The sequence below is a fragment of the Hylaeus volcanicus genome, chromosome 2, assembly GCF_026283585.1.
Source record: "Hylaeus volcanicus isolate JK05 chromosome 2, UHH_iyHylVolc1.0_haploid, whole genome shotgun sequence".
Taxonomy (NCBI): Eukaryota; Metazoa; Arthropoda; class Insecta; order Hymenoptera; family Colletidae; genus Hylaeus; species Hylaeus volcanicus.
The window spans coordinates 135,347-142,657 of record NC_071977.1 but is presented as its reverse complement, the minus strand read 5'-3'; the positions used below and the strand labels follow the sequence as shown (position 1 = coordinate 142,657).

General features: G+C 44.2%; 1 protein-coding gene across 10 annotated transcripts in view; it reads left to right on the top strand.

The window, feature by feature from the left end:
* LOC128872573 (prolyl 4-hydroxylase subunit alpha-1-like) overlaps positions 1 to 7,311 on the top strand; it is a 175,621-nt gene that overhangs the window by 121,211 nt on the left and 47,099 nt on the right. The gene's annotated exons all lie outside the window — the stretch shown is intronic.

Here is a 7,311-nt window from a genome sequence, read left to right as displayed (position 1 = left end):
TAGTGATGTTTGATAGAAAATTCAAACAATATATTTGAAACGGCGTCTAGCATATTATACAGACCTTAGCAAAAAAATGCGTATCGATGGAGGTACGTTCAAGAGACTCGGTCGAGTCGAGTCGAGTCGAGTCCTCTGGCATTCGTACACCTGCGACGATCGTTCCCTTTGATTTCTGGCCGGAACGTCGACGTTATACGACCCTCGTGTAATCCTGTGCAAAGCTTTCTTTGCAAATGTTTGCGGACTGGTTCGATTTTAAGAATATATTTACGAGCCAACCCCATAAATCCTGTTCGCGAGTAACCCAAAGAACAACGAGTCGCGCATGTCCCGAAATCCGTGGATCCCATCAGTCTCGACCCCTGCAATCGTTTTTACACGAAGAACCCTTCGAGGAGGGTCGACAGCGGTTAAAGAACCGAGCTAAAACGTAGTCGGCGACGACGTGTTGTGCCCTCGTCGTTACGAGGAGAGTTTTAAGCTTCCGGGCGTGCACACGCAGCGTTAGGGCCGGTCCACGCTAGCTCGTCGAGCAAACTGCGATTAACCGGCTTCACGCTTCTCCGCACTGCGGTGTTGCGTGCACGAGACGCAGAGACAGAGATGGACACAGACCGAGAGACGCTGTCGTATTCTTTCTTTCCGTTCCTCCGCTTTATCCTCGCCTCGAGGGTTGGAAGGTTATCCGAGAGAGAGAGAGAGAGAGAGAGAGAGAGAGAGAGAGAGAGAGAGAGCGTGGTACATACAACACGTACGCGGACCCCTGAAATTGTCCTCTGGGACGCGTGACCTTCGACCTCCGACGGAAATTAAGGAAAGCTCTGCTGCAATTTCTAAGTGCGGTCTAATTGTCTGACATAAATTCCGTGGCTCGTGCCGCAGTCTCTCTTCGATTTACGAGCGACGCCGACAGTTCAAACTCGAGAACTTTCGCCCGCGATTCGCCTTGCCTCTTGATTTAGTTAATTGTCGAAAGAGAAATTACAGTTTGAAAGCAACCAGGACGAACGAACGAGTTCCGGTCGAAGAGCGAGTAATGGACGTCATCGTCGATGCAATCCTTGACCAACTCGAACCTCTACCAAAATCAAAAGCTATATCCCCTCGTAGGGGATGACAATGACAATTGAATAACAGTGTAATGGTGTAAAGGTGATTCGTGATGGACATGGAACAATAAACGAGTCAGCAGAAAGAAGAATCGAATATGCAGACTGTTGTAATATTTTTGAAAACTTGCTTCAACACCTACCATTCGGACGACTAAAATTCATTCGAAACCCTATCCAATTGCTCGGAATTTAGAGAGAAGGAACGTCGAAATAACGATAACGACATTTCGAATAAATAATTTTGCTCGGTGGTCGGAGGGAATCGTCGAAAGTTTCAAGTATTCCTTATTTATTCGAGACCACGAATTCTCGGTCGCGTCTACCATTTTCCGAAATATAACCTGTGATTGCTTTAGCGCGGTGACGAGATAGAAATAATGGCGAGGCAAGTATTTCACGGTGGTAGCTCGCGACCGGAAACGAATCGCGCAAAATTACGATCGCGTCCCTGTAACAACGAACGCCAGAAACGCAATTTTTATTTGAACCGTGAGGCAATTTCTTCCGAGCGCCGCAACACAATCGCGACGAAATGAAAGTTACAAACACAGCTACGGGATTACCGGTGTAAAAATGCAATTTTTATTTAAACCACGATGCAATTTCTTTCTAGTGGCGCGCACGGTATCGCGACGGAATAATAATTGGCGAAAATGAGCGACGTTTCTCATTGGCCTTGCTTATTTCCCGTTTCTGTTGATAGTCGAGCCTAGAATTTCAATCTCGTCAAATCCCTGAACCTTGAGCTGCTCTCGCGTTATATTCGTGATAACTTGAACGAAATTACGTTTGAGCCGAGATTTCGTCTTCCACGGTCGTTTTCATCGCGAAGAAGTTGCCGGTTCTTGGCAATTCCAGGAGAACCGAACGACGAACCGGAAACGGCGAACGCGAGGCGCAAAAATTGCTTATTACGGCGAATCACGTGTACCAAGCGACGCTAAAGTCTGTTGCATACGCGTCTGGTAATTATCCCCGCAGCGCGCAGCCTTTCGGAATCCCTGCGTCTGCGTCTGCGTCGGCGTTTAGTCGCCTCGTTTCTTAGAACTTATCCAAGGGATCGAAAACGATGGATGCGATACCAATCAAAAACTGATTATCTTTTATTCAAGCGTTAGTCTATTTCTAGTTGAAACCGGTACGTCGGCGTCGCGTCGAGGACGAGATTGGTCGATAGCGAATGGAATAAACGTGATGGAAACGCGACAAGAGAGATGTTCCGGACTTTTGACGCGACATGGGAAACGTGGGGTTACACGTTCGATCGTGTTTCGGAAATTTATGTAATTGCAACCGACGAGCCGAAACGAACGAAAGCAAACGCGACGCGCATCGTTTTTATACCGTGGCTGAATCGTTAATGGCTTCGAATTGAATTGATCGGCCGGCCTCGTGCGAAACGCATCCATGGTTCGCGACATGGAAAACTCAAAATGCCCTTCGTTTCTCGTGGTACGTGCGTTTCTATACGCGAAAACAAGTTTCGATTTAATCGGTGCAGTCGATGAGTACGGAGAGATATAGATAGATAGATAAATAGAGAGAGAGAGAGGATCGCGTCAGGCATGAAGAAAATTTCGTTCGAACAATAGATAATAGATGAGATTAAAGATTCTACGATTCGAATGGTTACTTTTCTTGTACTTTAAGGAATGGCTATCGAGATCACTCCTTTGTTACACTCTTGATAAATATATTTATTTATCGATGACATGATAAACTAGGAAATACATAGTTGACATTTTATGGTATTCTATCGCGCACACTGCTTCTTTTCGTATGTTCATCGAGACCCATTAAACGCTCAGTTTATATTACCTACGACCCCATCGAACCGTGTACTTATAACGGCGTAGCTATGAAATACTGGATCTGTTGGTCCAGTACAGCTATTAAATATCGAGTTCCTCGCCTAGCGATGATATCGACCGTTGACCTAGAAACCGCAACTCGCGTTAACTAGCGAACGCGTAAACAAGTGACTCGTTGCTATTGTAAATACTCGTCCGACCACCTTCCAGTAACGTTGCTACAAAAACTCTGTAAATTCGACGCGTCTAAAGGTCGGCAGTTGTTGGAGTCGTAGAGCCTCTAATGTTGTGTTATTGGAAATGAGGTAAATGAATGAATTAAAAGTTTTTTTTTTTTTTTTTTTTTTTTTAGTAAAATGTCACGAATAAGCTGAGATCTTTTCCCTGAGATTTTTCTAGTAAAATAAAACGTTGAATTATAGTAATATCGTTATCGAATAAATAGAGCTCGCAACAACGATTTCACTGAATTACATGCTTTTCCCGCGTCTAAATGCGACTGGTCCCCGTATCACCCGACTTCCTCTTAATTCCTCATAATTAGAAAGTTACTCGATGGCGAGGCGTAGGTAAAAAAATCCGGAAGGAAGGGGCGGTGGAAGAGGCATAGAGATAAGGAGACGAGGAACGGCGCGGCGCGATTCCGCGGTGCATGTGGTAACCTCGGGTCGATACACGGGGTCAGCGTAAGATACTAATCTCTGTGCTTGCGGAACTTTTTCTCCGCGAGCCGGGCTACCGAGTCGTGAATGATCTTACGAGGTGACCGTACTCTCTCCTCGCAGAACCCGGCTTCCTTCCCAGATAACGTCGCTCCCGAATGACCTTTCGTCGGAAGTTACGCCTCCGGTGCTCGCGTTTTTCCACGAGGGGGGAAGCATTTCCACCTCGCCGGTGCCCAAACTCTTCCTTTTATTTTCGGTAATTTATACTCTCGCACTTTTCCCGCCGGTGAACACTACCTTCTTATTCCAGAATTTCTTTTCTGCAATTTTACGAACGGCTGGCGAGAGTAAAAATGTCGAACCGGTTCCTCGTTAAATCGAGAGCAAACCTTGCTGGTCGAGAGGATGACCTTTCTTTATTAATTTTTTTTTTTTTCGAGAAAATAAAAGACGGTATTTATTCGAAAACTGCCGACGCGACGTTTCATTCCGATTACATAGTTCTACGTGCTCGGACGAATGACTATTGTCTTAAAGACACTTTTTTCGATCGAATCCAAAAACGGCTAAATATGACCGGTCGTGGTAGATTTAGCGTTAATAACGAGCAACCATTGAAAAGAAACACTTTTTTAGCCTATCCTCTCCCTCTTACCCTTTCGACCTTTGAACGATGCCAAGTTGGGCTTGTGTACGCTTTGATTTATAAGCTAGCGCGGTTAATTTACCTCGAGTCTGGCTCTGCTAATTTTTTACCCGTTACTCCGACGTTGTTTCTCAAGTTGCAAACGCGCTAGGTGAATATTTTTTTCCGAAACAAGTCTACTTGTACTCCAACTTGAAAAAGCACTCACGTATGCGGAAATACTCGTTTCGTGATGCTAGCGGGCAAAAAGTCAACGCTCAAAGGGTTAAGGACATTCTAATTTAGAACGTTAAAAATTACGAAATTTTCAAGGATGTTTTGCAAGACGACGAGCATAAATATTAAACTCTGCGAGCATATGTACGCGCGTGTAAAGTTTAGAAATGACGTTTGTCGAGTGAATCGTCGAGGCTCCTCGAAATATAACGAATCAATTTAAATATGTAAACAACTATTATTATTAGATCATGTATGCTTTCGTTTAACGTCTTTCTAGATCATTCACGTTCCCTCTGTTCTAAAAGAAAACCCACTCACGACGCATTCCGCGAGCCTCGAGAATTTCCTATTGTATCGAGAATACCGTTGCTCCCGCGATGATGCTCGTAACGTCAATGCCAGAGGCACGATTATATTTCATGAAAGGGATGCGCTGCACCCGGCGAACGACGCATCTTCTTGAATCGCGCATTCCAAACTGGTTCCTCGCTTAGGGAAACTCTGTTCAACGGGGGCGAGGTGCGAGGTCGGTTCATTTTAGTTGCTGGCAACGAGTGGCAAAGTTTTTATCTCGGTATAATACCCGTTGCGTACCCCGGACCGGCCAACTTTCCTCCGGTCTTCTTCTGGATCCGAGACTCGCGGGAAGGGCTATACTCCGTGTAAAGTAGCGACGGCCATTCAGTTCCGCCTGTTGCGAGCTTTCGAGCAATTTCGTTGCAGGAAAATGACTCGCGAATTGCGCGGTAATACGACTCGGAATTGGCTGGATACGGTAGCTTCATTTTTGCAAAACTCTATCGCGTTACCAGTATCGAATACACGACGATACGAATTACATTTTAACCCTTTGCACTCGAGGCCTTTTTTTCTGCTATCCTACCAGCAACTCGAGAAGCTTTCTTAGCATTTTATTGCCACCATAATACCAAGGTTAGATAAGGCTACAGGCTTATTTAAGGTAATACTGCCTCGCGGAAAAAAATCATGTAAATTTTCGGACGGACGTTCTGCTTTACGGCGTTTTAAATGCCGTACCGCTGGAAACTTGTCTCGAGGGGTGGGTTTATTGTTACTGGTACCTCGCGTTCTTTTTTTTCTTTTTCGCCTGACGTTCAGGAAACGCGAGGGGCGCGTGTCTGTTCGCGATAACATTCCGCAAAGAGATTCGTGGGGAGTTTGGAGTATTTTTATGATTGTAGGTTTACGCTTTTACGATTTCGATGCGCCTGGTTCCGAGGGGGTGTTGAACGCTTTTCTCGTAAACTTTCACCGTCCAATTTTATCCGTCTTGGTTCCGACGAGGCGATAATTGCCCAAAATCGGAGCTACATATTTTTATTCGAGTAAATTTCGCGGTATTGGCCACGAAACCGAGCGACGAAACATTTTTTCATAGGGCAGATGCGAAAACTAGGTGTAAACCTACTCATTGTAAGACGGTATTTCCATGTAGAAAGCATATGCATTAACAAGTTATCACATTTTCCGTTACGAGTCCGGATCGCTTCTTGTCGATATACATATGTATATATGTATATTTGAAACTTTAGTATACGATGTATCCAATAGACTATATTATTTCTGTGTGAAATTGCAGTTGCCGATTTCACTTGGCATTTCAATTGGCATTTCAATTGGCATTTTATACAAGATCTGTTGGAATGTTTCGACAGACGGTTGCTCGACGAGTAGCGGAAAACTGTGAAAAATGTACGACGATGCCGTCGCGCTCGTTAAACGCCTCCATTCTTGAATTATAATTGTAGAAAATTTCATGGACGCAGTCCGTTATGTTTATTTGAAAAAGTACTATGCGGTGTGCACGTTGATCCAGGACCATGCGAGAACGAAATGCCATTATTTTTCGTTGTTCCCGACGGTGTTTCAAGTTTTCATTAATTACAATGGCCAAGTGAAAAACGCACTTTAATTATTCAGCCACGGAGATAATGAACGACAGAGGTCGCGAGTGATAAACGAGCAAACGCAAAAGCATGTATCGGTTTCGTGTCGCATGATTCCATTTACGCGGGACAAATTAGAAATTCTTCCGTTTAGATTTCCGTATTTCTCCATACGTACCATACTTTTCGTTCCGATTTTACAGCTATAATTTTCCATTGGAAAAAAATTATCCGTGCAAGTACGAGTCGCGAGTAGTATCAGTTTGGTTTCGTTTCGTTTCGTTTCGTTTCGTTTCGTCGAATCGTCTAGTTTAACCGCGACGCGTAATTATAGTTGACAATTTTTATCGGTAATTTTATCGGCACTTTTATTCGTACGATAACATGCCCAACTATTTTTCAGCATTGCTTATAGATGATCCGTGATATACGTAAAAATGGAAGAATTTATCGCGCGTCATAACGACTCACAGACAGAAAGACTCGACGCGAAATTGATACGTTTTTGTATTTCCGCGTTTACTCTTGGTCCGATCTCTGTCGGCTATTATCTCCGCGACCGAGTAATTAAAGGGGATTTTTCAGTGGTGGCCAGTAATTAAGGAAAACTTGAAACAACCACGCGACTACGAAAAATTACAACGTTGAACTCGCGTCTCTGTACTCGTAACAGACCGTGTGCCGGGGATTTATTCAGCCACCCGAATCGTGGACCGTACAGCAGGGTGACTGTAGACGATCGCTCTTGTTCAGAGTAAAGGTGCAGAATAATGGATTTAAAAATATTGAGAAATATCGAGTTCTGTGAATCCGCGTTGAGCTATTATTATTTATACATATATCTCTATCCTCTTATACCGTCGTCTTTCTAGATGTTCGTAGGACTCGATAAATCACTTTCCATACGTTTTCCGGAGTTTTGGTTTTTCTGTTACGGACCGGCACGAA